This window comes from Peromyscus californicus, unplaced genomic scaffold, assembly GCF_007827085.1.
Source record: "Peromyscus californicus insignis strain IS unplaced genomic scaffold, ASM782708v3 Scaffold_4__1_contigs__length_199733344, whole genome shotgun sequence".
Classification (NCBI taxonomy): domain Eukaryota; kingdom Metazoa; phylum Chordata; class Mammalia; order Rodentia; family Cricetidae; genus Peromyscus; species Peromyscus californicus.
This window is the reverse complement of record NW_026294562.1, coordinates 192,817,407-192,830,969: the sequence shown is the minus strand read 5'-3', so window position 1 is coordinate 192,830,969 and position 13,563 is coordinate 192,817,407. Positions and strand designations below refer to the sequence as shown.

At 37.8% G+C, this 13,563-nt stretch overlaps 1 pseudogene; it reads left to right on the top strand.

The window, feature by feature from the left end:
• Positions 1–750: 750 nt before the first annotated feature.
• Positions 751–11,266, top strand: LOC128124267 (zinc finger protein 54-like; annotated as a pseudogene).
• Positions 11,267–13,563: the final 2,297 nt, after the last annotated feature.

The window sequence follows — 13,563 nt, the reverse complement described above, 5'->3', positions numbered from 1 at the left end:
CAGAAGTAAATCCAAATTTTGCAAAATGACATTACAAATGCCCCAAACAAGCAATCAACAGCAGCAAGAACAACAAAAAAAAAAACCTCACATACTGAAATTAACCAGTCCCAAATACTGGTCAAATCAATGTACTTTTGTGTAGTTAGAGTAGTCATTGGAAACAGAAGATTTGGAGTCTTAAAAAGGGGTTTTATGTTTATTATTGAATATATTTTATCAATTTATCCATCAGGGAAAGAGTAACTGTGATAGAATTAGAGTTAGAGAAGCACTTAGCTTTATGTCCTTTTTCATAACTTGTGTTCATTACCTGTATTCAGTCCTACCTCAACCCTGATAATTATCCATTCTTGTTCTCTTTTCTCCATATTCTGATGTGCTCTGGTGTTTCTTGTTTCTCACATACACACACTATTAGCTAGTTTCTGCATGTGAGGGAAAATATGATTTCTTCTTTCTGTAACTGTGTGACCTAACTTAATATTCCACATTCTAAGCCTAACCATTTTCCTGCAATTTTTATTGCAATTTTTTCCTCAGCTGAAAGGTATTCCACTTTATGCGTGTACAATCTTCATTATAATCAGATTGGTTCTAATACTTTGCATGTTGAAGGCAGTAGCAGTGAATATGGGTTTAAATATATCTGTATTAGGTTGTGGAGATTTCCACTTATTTTCATAGGGGTGCCATTGCTGCGTCATACATGACTCATCAATGTCAGTGCTGAGGATCACTATAATGAATATGGAGGAGGACCTGGAAGTGGCAATTTTGGAGGGAGCTCTTGTTATTGAGGAGGAAAAGGAGGATACGGTGGTGGAGGACCTGGATATGGCATTCAGGGTGGGGCCTCTAGAGGTGGTTTTGACAACTATGGAGGAGGAAACTATGGAAGTGGAAATAACAATGATTTTGGAAATTATAATCAGCAACCTTCTATTCCAACTTCAATTTTTCCTTTAGAATTATTTTACTAAATCATGAATGTACAACAACCACTTACCTCTAAACACACACTTAAATGTTTAATGGAAAAACATTATGTCTTATTATACCATGATCCAGGCTAATAACCTTTCAAAACTTTTGAAAAAAATCTTAAGAAAGGTTTCTCATGTTACCTGAAACTTACAAATTTAACATTATCCATGACCACTAGAAAGAAACAATTAAAAAGCTAAGAAAATGTCTCAAAGGTGTTTTTTATAATCCTTCCTCCACAATAAGGTAATGTTATTAAATAATCCAATCCATTCACAAGATGGCTCTCTGAGTCAACTCTGGTGTCTTCTGCCATATCACTGAATATCTATGTATGACTGACTATAAGAGTTTCCTTAACATGGTTATTTCGATAACCTGCAGCTGTTCTGTTACCTCTGGGCTCTCATTCTCTCCTGTTTATTCAGTGAATCCCATCATAAGTAGGAAGAAGCTCAATATCAGTTCCACCCAACATATCTCCCACTTCCTCCAGGACCATAGTTTTCTGAATCATATGGTCCTCACATGTTCTTGCTACCATCGAATTTTCCATTCTTCATTGGGCTATAATTAGAAGGTTGCTGACTGTAATTTCCAAAATCATTGTTATTTCCACTTCCATAATTTCCTCTGCCATAGTTGTCAAAACCACCTCTAGAGCTCCCACCCTTAATGCCATATCCGGAACTTCCACCACCAAATCCTCCTTTTCTGCCTCAATAACCAGAACTCCCTCCAAAATTGCCACTTCCAGGTCCTCCTCCATATTCATTATAGTGATCCTCAGCATTGACATTGATGGGTCATACATTATTTCTATCTTCAATTTTTTCAATAATCTCCAAACTGATTCCCACAGTGGCTTATTACATTACACCCTCCCCAATCAACAGTGAATAGTGCTTCCTTTCTCTCCTCATTCTGCCTAATATTTGTTTTCTGGTTAGTTGATAACAGCAAAATCTGCCTGGGCTGAGGCAATATTTCAAAGCACTTTTAGTTTCTGTTTCCATGATGGCATTTTAGGGATCCTGAACACCTGCAATATTTATTGGGCATTTGTGTATTTGTCTGTAAAATGTGCTGTTTCAGCTCATTTGCCCTTTTGTTCATTGGCAGTTTTATTTCCTTGGTATTTAGTTTCTGTAATTATTGGTAAATTCAACGTAAGAGCCCCTATTTAAAGTGTCCCTGGTACAGACTCTTTCCCACCACTTGGGTGTCTGTGTGCTCTCCTGATTGTTTCCATACAGAAACATTTTATATTCATCTTGTTCCAATTCTTCAGTTACTGTGCTGTTGATGATCTTTCTAACCAGTAAGTCTTCGTGCTTCCTAATATCCTGAAAGATATTTCCTGTATTTTCTAAGTTTCTATGTGTTTCTGGTTTGAAATAAGATTGTTTTGTCCATTGTGAATGGATTTTGTACAAATAAGGGGTAAGAGTCTAATTACATTCTCATACTGGATCCATTTTTACCAGCACCATTTGTGGAAAAGACCATATTTTTATCTCCTTTGTCAAATATTAAATATTCTGTTATCATCTTCTCTCTCTTTATGACCATACCAGGCTGAATTTATTACTACAGCTACCCAATGTAGTTCCACAAATCCACACTTATAGCGATTTTCTCCATTCTGTTCTTTCAAGATTGTTTTCCAATGACGGAGAATGCTTCTCATGAAATATGACCTGTAATTTTGAAAATATTTCCATTTTAGCACATGAAAAACAATAGGCTGATGTGATGCCTAATTGTTGTACAAGATGGACATATTGTTATATATTAGGGAGGGAAGGCTCCAGTGTCATATTTGTGGAAACTCTCTCATATCCTTCTTTCATGCTCAAAGGAGAACATATTGAAACAACATCTTCACAATATGTGCAATTAAGAGACAAAGCTTGGTGTTTAATGCTAAATAATACTAGGTTCCTAATACTAAAAGTTTAAGCACACTAGACAGTATGGAGCATGGTTTGCACATGTGACTTGATCCTACCATGAAAATTTTGTTCTAGAGTGTAATATTAGATTATAGTTGTCTCAATTAGGGTTTCCATTGCTGTGAAAAGACATTATTGACCATAGTAGCTCTTAAAAAGTAAAACATTAAATTGAGGTGGCAGCTTACATTTTCAGAGTTTCAGTCCATAATCATCATGGGGGCATACAGGCAGGCAGAAAAGCTACAGGAGTAGCTGAGAGTCCTATATCTGCAGGCAAAGGGAAGTCAACTGACTGTCACACTGAGTGAAGTTTAAAAAAGAGATCTCCAATCTCACCCCCACAGTGACACACTTCCTCCAACAAGGCCATACCTACTCCAACAAAGCCACACCTCCTCATAGTGCCACTCCCAATATGGGCCAATTATACTCAAATTACCACAGTAGTCTACATGTATTTCACTTTGGTATGTAATATCATGGTAGTGATAATGTGTCCATGTGTTTGTTGACACCTGCCATCTGTTTGTCTCAGGAGAATAGCTACTCACATCACTCACTTGATTAGGATACTCAGTTGTAACTTCCCAAACTACAGAGCTCAGTGTTCTGTTTTCTTTTGTATTGTTTTGTTTTTCTACACAATGTTTCTCTTTGTAACCACGGCTCTCCTAGAAGTAGCACTGTAGATGAAAAGGATCTCACTGTGCAGCCTTTTCAGTCTGGGACTCATTATGCATCAATCTATTGCAATCATTAATAAAATGTCTTGGGGTGTTGACTAATGGATGTGCATAAGCCATCCCATTTAAGGCAGAAAGAACATTCCTCATGATTGTTTTGCTCTTGTCAGTTCCTGTAAAAGGGATAGCTCTATTACACTACCCTGTAGCTACAGTGTTTCTATCCCAAACTCATAGCTTAGACAGAATATATCACCTGGACACAGTTCCAGAGAAATAAAGGAAGAATCATAAACACTACTACCCTAAAATCTGTTAGACAATACAGCATAAGTGCTAAGAAGAAAAACATTGAAAATAACAACTTTCAGACACAAAAATGCTCATGGACTCTACCACTGAGCTAAATCTCCAAAAGATATTTCTCACAGAATTTAAAATATTCTTTTACTGACAGGAAATCTATGTCACTTCTGAATGCATCCACAGTTACTACACTGATGTGTACATGCTTAGCTACAGGTTAACCATTGTTTGATGTGTTTTTGGACTTTATACTCAGACTTCCTTTTGTAGGTCATTTAGCCCCAAATTATAAAAGTTTGGCCTTTACCTTAGGCTTATTCCCACTTAGCTCTTATAATTCAAACTAACCTGTTTTCTATTAATCATGTTCTCTCATGTGGCTTTTTATCTTTCCTTCTTTCTTTACTTCCAAGTTGCTCTATGTCTTGCTGGTGTCACTCTCTAAATCAGATTCTTCCTGACTTTCTCTCTTTCCCTAGAACTCCTGCCTGACTAGTGGACATTCAGCTCTATTTTTTTTTGGTTTTTGGAGAGAGGGTTTCTCTGTATAGCTTTGCGCCTTTCCTGGATCTCGCTCTCTAGATCAGGCTATCCTCAAACTCACAGAGGTCCACCTGCCTCTGCCTCCTGAGTGCTGGGTTTAAAGCATGTGCCATCACCGCCTGGCTCAGCTCTTTATTAACCAAATCAGGTGTCTTAGACAAGTGGGTCAAACTATAGACACATCTTTACAGCATGTAAACAATCATTCGGTAACAGGACTTCCCTCAATTTTTATAACATTTCAGAGATAAGTATTGTTCAAAATTTCTCAAATTGTTATTTTTTGGCTAAGTCAGCATATTCCTATTTTACTAGGAATATTTTACATAATATTAAATGTGATTGATGTGGATTTTCCTATCTGCTTGATAGTAGTTCAAAAAATGCTTACAAAATAATCACAAATACTACCTGTTTTTATATATTAATGTTAAAATTGACAGTATGTAGCACTCATTGTTACTGTGGAAAAAAGGAAAATTCTTTGCCCATGAACTCAACCATGAATACTACCTTCCATATCTACCACATTGCTCTATAATGGAATGGCATTGGACCTAGGGTTTTTGCATATGAACTGAGCAGGTTAGAATGCAATCATGTAAGCCTGAAGAATTCACAGAATTGATTGAGTGGCACTATTTTATCATGATCTACAGGTACAAAATTAAAGCACATTTCCTCATTATGAATTTTCTTTCTGAGACATGTACCTTGTGATGCTGTGAGACATAAACCCAGCATTATTAACAGATGGATAACCAAGTCCAGATTTAAAATATGTGTTTTTATGTATATTGCTTGTGAGCATATTGTGTCATTCTGTTTTCACAGTTAGAAAATCCATTATAGAATGTGACTATTAAAATCATCTGTTTGAGTGATTGTCTTCATCATTTACATCCATAATTTCCTCAACTCCACTGATATCCAGGGAAGCACTCTGTCTGTTAGTCTGTGTGTTACTGGCTTTGCACCTGGGGTCGTGGAGTCAATGGAACAGACTCTGTGAGATGTGCAAGCAATTTCTCGTTTACTAAACAAAGGGCTGAGGTTTATATATGTGGGTTTGGGGCAGGCTCTGATCCTAGGTGCTGTGCCAATTCTTGGTTGGCTCTGGGCTGCATGTCATCATGTTTTGTTTGGATTTTATGGGTCAGGTTTTCCTCCAGCTTGCATGCTCTCTGCCCATGTCATAGCTCTTTGTTTGCTTAAGGCATGACCCAGTGCTTTTGGCCTTACCCACCTCACACGTGCTCAAACAAATTTGTTTTTCAGGGTTTGTTGACATTCAGGGATGTGAGTGTGAACTTCTCCCAAGAGGAGTGGAAATGCCTGGATACTGCTCAGAGGGTTTTGTACATTGATGTGATGTTGGAGAATTACAACAACCTGCTCTTTGTGGGTGAGAACAAATTTTTCCTAGAATTCTAACTAATCCTTTATATGCATTGGCATTATAGAGTGTAAACTCTCTGTTAAGCTGTCTTAGAAACAGCAGGAGACTAGGGAAAGATTGGTAGTAGAAAAGAACATTTTCATGGTTATTTGATTTTTTCTTTTCCTTTATTATTATTTTTTTTTTTTTTGGTTTGTCGAGACAGGGTTTCTCTGTGTAGCTTTGCGCCTTTCCTGGAACTCACTTGGTAGCCCAGGCTGGCCTCAAACTCACAGAGATGGATACTTGATATTTTCTTTCCATTTTCCATGTCAGACGTGTCATGTATCCTCACTTTGGTTTCACAATGCATTCAGATACATAGTATTATATAACATTTATCTCCATATCTGAAAGTTCCATGTCCAAAGTTGTACCTGACATGGTTTTAATTGTGAGAAAAAACTCAAGATGTTCAAACTTAAAATTCTCCTTAAATATTTTGAAGATTCTGACATGAAATAGCAATAGAAAATCATTCTTAGATTCCTCTACTCTCTGTTCTCTTCATGTATAAGCACAGTACTGTGTTAGACATCTATTTTCTTTCTAAAAATTCTAGCATGTGTCATAAGCTACCTCAGAGGAAACGGGCATTATTCTATGGAAGATAGCCCTGGTCACCTGTCCAGAGCAAATGACATTGCCCTGGAATGTGGAGAGGAGAGGCTAGCCACTATCAGGATTGGCTAGGGAATGAGCAAAACAACAGTGATGGCTTTGAGGAAAAGAGAAGGCAAGACTGAGAGTGGTTTGTAATATTAAATCCACTTGAATAGATTCCTGATCGCTTGACTTAGGGTAATATTCTGATCCCAGAATACATTCTGCATGTAGGTAACTACTTGCCTATTACAGAATTATGGTGACAATACTAGTAAAAATGCAGGTTTAATGGACTATGTTGACATCATAGTATGGAATAATATTAGAAACTATAAACCTAATCGGTGTCCATGAAGTAGGATTAGTCTTTAATTGCCTTCCTTGCTGGCTGACTTTATATTACACCCTTATGTAGCTAGAGTTTTCCTGCCTGACCCACATTCAGGACAAATCTTTGTCACCTGCTAGTCCCACAGCCACTCAGACCCAACCAAGTAAACAAAGAGACTTATATTGGTTACAAAGTGTGTGGCTGTGGCAGGCGTTTTGCTAACTGTTCTTATACCTTAAATTAATCCATTTCTATTAATCTATACCTTGCCACATGGCCTGTGGCTTACCGGCATCTTCACATGCTGTTTGTCACGGTGGTGGCTGGCAGTGTCTCTCTGACTCAGCCTTCCACTTCCCAGCTTTATTCTCCTCCTTGTCCCACCTATAATTCCAGCCTCTCCAATGGCCAATCAGTGTTTTATTTATTGACCAATCAGCAAAACCTTTGCCATACAGAACATCCCAGAGCACTTCCCCTTTTCTTTTTTTTTTCAAAAAGGAAGGTTTTAACCTTAACAAAGTAAAATTACATATAATTTGGGAATTTGGGTATAGCTTCTCTTACTACTTCTTGCTGGAGGGGGGCGCTGTATCTTATGGGGACACAGAAAATTTTAGGGTTATGGAATAGTCCATGAGGGTGTATTATCTGAGCCAGTTGCCTTCAAACCATTCTGGATGTTGGATCATCTGGGCCATGGTGTCATCAGAGACCTTTCATTGGGTCTTGGCTTGTCAAACCTGATGTATCTTAATCTGGAACAAATCTATAGCCTTTGGCTTTCTGTGGGAACAAAAGCAGAGTCTCCTTTCCAAAGCAACATATCCTTATATCCAAATTTTGAAGCATCTTTAAAATATACATATTGGTTTAACTCAACATCTTTTACGATCAAATGTTTTTGTGCAGTTAAAAATCCCAAAGACAACACAATCCAGATTCTCTGTGTAATATTCATCTTCATGTGGCTTATTTTTTATATTAATTTTACTGTCTCTTTAAAGACTTTATTTTTAAAAACTATGTATTTCTTTATATAACTGTATATATTCCTTTTTCTCTCTCTTCCAAGCCTACGTACATTTTTACACACATTGTAAAGCATTTAAAGTCTTGTTTTATCTGAATTTGTCTTATTGTGAATCTATTGTTTTAAACTGCAGCATTTGTAAGACTGAAAGGGCAATCTGAATCTGTCTCATTGTGAATCTATTGCTTTAAACTGCAGCAGCTGTGGCTGCTGGATCCGCCCACCTCAGCTTCCCAACATGGATAAGTTTACCGCCCGCTCTGGGAGCTATCATGGGTCTATTCTTTTATCTAAGCAACGCGTAACCCAAAAACCTCTTTTTTTGTTTAGGAGTAGCAAAGGCTAAATCCACCATGCAGCTTAATGTGCCACTTGCAGAGGCTTCATTCCCACCATACTGAAGATCGAGCATGCACGCTAGGAACCTGCCAGTAGCTCAAACCAGCAGCTGCCGCTCATTTGAGAAAGACAATTAGGAAGCTGTTTTTAGCTCCATTTTAGAATCTTTTTTTCTCAGTTTTAAGGTGGAAACTCTTGTAACCACATTGGACGCTATTTGTAGCTAGAGTTTTCCTGCCTGACCCACAGTCAGGAAAAATCTTTGTCACCCACCAGTCCCACAGCTACTCAGACCCAACCAAGTAAACACAGAGACTTATATTGGTTACAAACTGTATGGCCGTGGCAGGCTTTTTGCTAACTGTTCTTATACCTTAAATTAATCCATTTCTATTAATCTATACCTTGCCACATGGCCTGTGGCTTACCGGCATCTTCACATGCTCTTTGTCATGGTGGCGGCTGGCAGTGTCTCTCTGACTCAGCCTTCCACTTCCCAGCTTTATACATAGATTTCTTCCTAGTGAAGAATACACAGACACCCTTCAGGCAAATATTCTCAGGAGATAGTATACAGAATAGACTTGAGAATTACCATATAAGGAATGTTAAACACAGCAGTATGTGTATCACAAAATGTGGAGAATAGAAATAAGCAATAGTTGCCAATAACAGCTGCCTAAAACAATTTAGAACCTCTTCTGTCTGAAAAAATACTTGGCTTGCCTCCATTACTTTTGAAGACTCTAATGAGTTTTTCTAGAGAGAAGTAAAACCAGTGATGCTTTTAAGTAAGACTTAAACTGTAAAGGAATTGGGTATTCAGTATAGTTCTCTTGATTAACTATCACTTAGTAAGTATAAATACTGTGAACCTGAGTGTGGATTGTACTCTTCATCAATTTCTGACAGGAAATATTTCAACATAGAGACACTTATTCTAAACATAATCCATGAATGAGCTTCATCTAAAAGTTAATTATTGATTCCTCAAATTCATGGTCCATCATGTTTCAATAAGGATGAGATATCTATTATTAATCACAGACCTTGAAGTCTGTCATACTGTTTTTGTGAGAATACATTCACTTACAGTGAAAGAAAAATGTCTAACTTGATGCAGTTGACTTATCTTGAGATAGAACATAGAGAGACAGTTACTTTCATATTTGTGGTCTTAGAACAAGCCCTGTTAATATGACCTAACTTATTTTCAGAGAAATACTTCAAATGTGAACCTGTCCATCAACATGTGAAGAATGAAAGTGAGTCACATGAGTCTAATGAGCTTGGCAAAATACTTCATGACCCCTCCATATATGCACATTATAGAACAAGTGAAACTACAGAACACTCTAATAACTACAGATGCATTAATCACAGGGATGCTTCTATTGACTCATTAAATCCAGATAGACAAAAAAGCATGCACACTGGAGAAGAACCTTGCAAATGTAAATCCTTAAATGTGTGTTCCAACATTACTCAAGTTCAAAGATGGTACACTGCAAAGAAAGAGCACAGGCAAGGAGAATATGAAGACTATTTCAGCTCTGCACACAGACTTCTGAAACAACCAGGCTATATTGGAGGAACACCACATCAATGTGGGAAATGCATGAAATGCTTAAGTACTGCCTCAAGCCTCACTATACATCAAAGAATTCATACAGGGGAGAAGCCTTACAAGTGCAAGGTATGTGATATATCCTTTACTGTGAAGTCAACCCTCATAAACCATCAGAGAATTCATACTGGAGAGAAACCTTACAGATGTAAGGAATGTGACAAATCCTTTATCAGTTGTTCACAGCTTAGAAGACATGTTAGAGTTCACACTGGGGAGAAACCATACAAATGTAAGCAATGTGACAAGTGCTTTACTCTGCAGTCAACTCTTACAAACCATCAGAAAACTCACACTGGAGAGAAACCCTACAAGTGCAATGTGTGTGACAAATCCTTCAACAGTTGCTCAGATCTTAGAATACACCAGAGAATTCACACTGGGGAGAAACCATACAAATGTAAGGAATGTGACAAATCCTTTATCAGTAGCTCAAAACTTAAAAGACATGTGAGAGTTCACACTGGGGAGAAGCCATACAAATGTAAGCAATGTGACAAGTGCTTTACTGTGCAATCAAGTCTTACAAACCATCAGAGAACTCATACTGGAGAGAAACCCTACAAATGCAACTTTTGTGACAAATCCTTTAAACAGTGTTCAAACCTTAAAAGACATCAAAAAATTCATACTGGGGAGAAACCTTACAAATGTAAGCAATGTGACAAATCCTTTACCCAGAACTCACATCTTAGAAAACATCAGAGAGTTCATACTTGAGAGAGGCTTCACAGATGTAAGGAATATGACAAATCCTTTACCACTTGCTTACATCTTAAAACACATCAGAGAAGTCACACTGGAGAGAAACCTTACAAATATAAGGAAGGTGACAAGTCCTTTACTCAGGATTCAAATCTTAGAATACATCAGAGAATCCATATTGGAGAGAGACCTAACAGATGTACGTTATGTGGCAAATCTTTTTCTATATGATCAACTCTTAGGGAATATCAGATAATACATACTGGATAGAATGATTACAAATGTAGCAATGGAACAAGGCCTTTAGTACATGCTCACATCTAAGACAAGACCCGAAAATCATACTGGAGAAAACCTTATAATGCCAAGACCATGACATATTCTTTAATGGGATTTCAGATCTGAGAAGACATCAGAATCTTCCTACTGGAGAGAAACCCCACAAATGCTTAGAATGTGAGAAATTCTTTACATACATGTCAAATTTTAGAACACATCAGACAGTTCACTCTGCAGAAAGACTTTAAAAATGTGAGGAATGTAACATGGGTTTTAGTAGCTGCTCATATCTTAGAGCCCATCAGAAAATTCATCCTGGAAAGAAACTTCATAAATTCAAAGATTGTGGCAAATCCAGTATCTACTTTCAAATCTTAGAATACATCCAAGAGTTCATAATGGACAGAAAAATATTATTGGAAATCATGTGACAGCATTTATATGGTATTCTCTGCTTACAAATCCCAAATACACATAATAGAAATATAAAGATAAGAGACTTGTGAAAGTCTTCAGTGATGTTTTAAATCTAATAATCTACCACAGATTTTATATTCAAATAAAATTGTGCAATAGTAACTGTGTGAATTGTCCTTCATGTGTATGGGTGATTTGTCTGTAAGGCTTTCTGTGCACTACATGTTTATATGATTGATGTAGAGTCCAGAAGAGGGCTGTAGATTCCCTGAAGCAGTACTTAAAAACAGTTGTGTGCTGTTCACTGTGTTGAGAATTGAACCCTGGTCCCCTGGAAGAGCAAAGACTGCTGTTACATTCAAAGCAAACTCTCCATCCCTGCGGAAGAGCTGTAATAAAAACATTTAGCTTGTTCATCCAAAAAATGATAAAAAGGCCATGCAAGTTAGTCCATGTTTTTAATCCCAGAATTCAGGATGCAGGAGCAAGAAGATCTCTATGAGTCTGAGGCAATCCTGGTCAGTACAGTGAGTGCAAGAACTGCCACAACTAAGTGTTTAGCAACACCATGTACTTAGGGTATTTAAGCAAGACCACTGGAAATGATCTGTTTTGTTTGGTATGCTTCTGGACCTCCATGGCCAGTAAGTTCAAGGGAGATAATCAGTACATAATACAGAGAGTTTTCTTTGATACCACTGTGACTGGGACCAATATTACTGACCCATGTGGGAATTGTTCAAAGTAATAAAATTATACTTTTATTAACTCATAAGACAGTGGGATTTCATGAGGCTTCTGCATTTATTTTTATTTATTTTACTTTATTTGTTTTTCAAGGCAGGGTTTCTCGGTGTAGCTTTGTGCCTTTCCTGGAAATTATTCTGTAGACCAGGCTGGCCTTGAACTCACAAAGATCGACCTGTCTCTGCTTTTCAAGTGCTGGGATTAAAGGCATTCACCATCACAACCCGACCTATGAGGATGTTTTATAAAGTCATTCTTTGGTTAACCCACTCCGAAAATTCTTCTTATGCCAACCCCAGTTGAACTTCTAGCACACATTAATCAATGACCGATATTTTATAACACTTGTCAAGGTGCCTGGGTGAGACAAGAAAAGACAAGCTGCCTGGAGGAAGTAGGGAGTGGTGAAAGATACTTCCAATCACCCTTGAGCTTCCTGCAAGCTTTGCAGTGATCCCCTGGTTTCCACCTGCACTAGCCATCATCTTCAAAGGGTCATGCAGCTGTCATTGAGTTATTCATGCTTTTTTTTTGGTTTTTCAAGATAGGGCCTTCTGCTGTGGGATGTTCTATATGTTGCTTGTGTTGCTCTGATTGGGTAATAAATAAAACACTGACTGGCCAGTAGCCAGGCAGGAAGTATAGGCGGGAAAAGGAGAAGAGAATTGGGGAAGTGGATGGCTAAGGCAGAGAGATGCTGCCAGCCACCGCCATGAGAAGATGTTAATATAGCAAAAAGCCACGAGTCACGTGGAAACTTACAGATTAATAAAATTGGTTAATTTAAGATAAAAGAACAGCTAGCAAGAAGCTTGGGCCATTAGGCCAAACATTTTAAGTAATATAAGTCTCTGTGTGTTTTCTTGGATGTGTCTGAGCAGCTGAGCTGGGGGACTGGTGGGTGAGAGAGATTTGTCCTGACTGTGGGCCATGCAGGACCAAGAAAACTCTAGCTACTGCCTCCCAAGTGCTAGAATTAAAGCCATTTGCCACCACTACCAGGCTCATTCAAGCTTTTATAAGTATTCTATCACCAAAACTCTTCTAAGTCACCTCAGTATAATTTACTGGTCCACTTAACTTTAAAGATTACTCAGTGTTAAGAGCACTGTCTGCTTTATAAGAAGACTCACTTGGAATTCCTAGCACCCTCACATGAGCACTCAATCTGTAACCTGAAATCCAGGACATCCAATGCTCTCTTGTTGCCTCTGCTAGCACTAAGCACACACATGGTACACAGACATATATGCAGACAGAACGCCTCTAATCAAGAAAACAGAATCCTTATTGGTTCATCAATGAGGTTTGCTGGTTTCCCAACTTTTGTTTGTCATTGTTTCCACAGGAATAGTTTCACACACTGGTGCTGTAATTGCATTGTGCAGTGGTGTTATTCCTTTCCTTTATTCATTGTTTTGAGAACACTAGACTGATTTCAAAAGTTGATTCTCTAGTTCTAACTCCCACAGCTGGGTTTGAACTCCTTTCTCCAAATTTATGCCAACATTAGTTATCATTTAGGTTTTAATTTAATTTTTTTCAGTTTACTTCCAAACCCCAT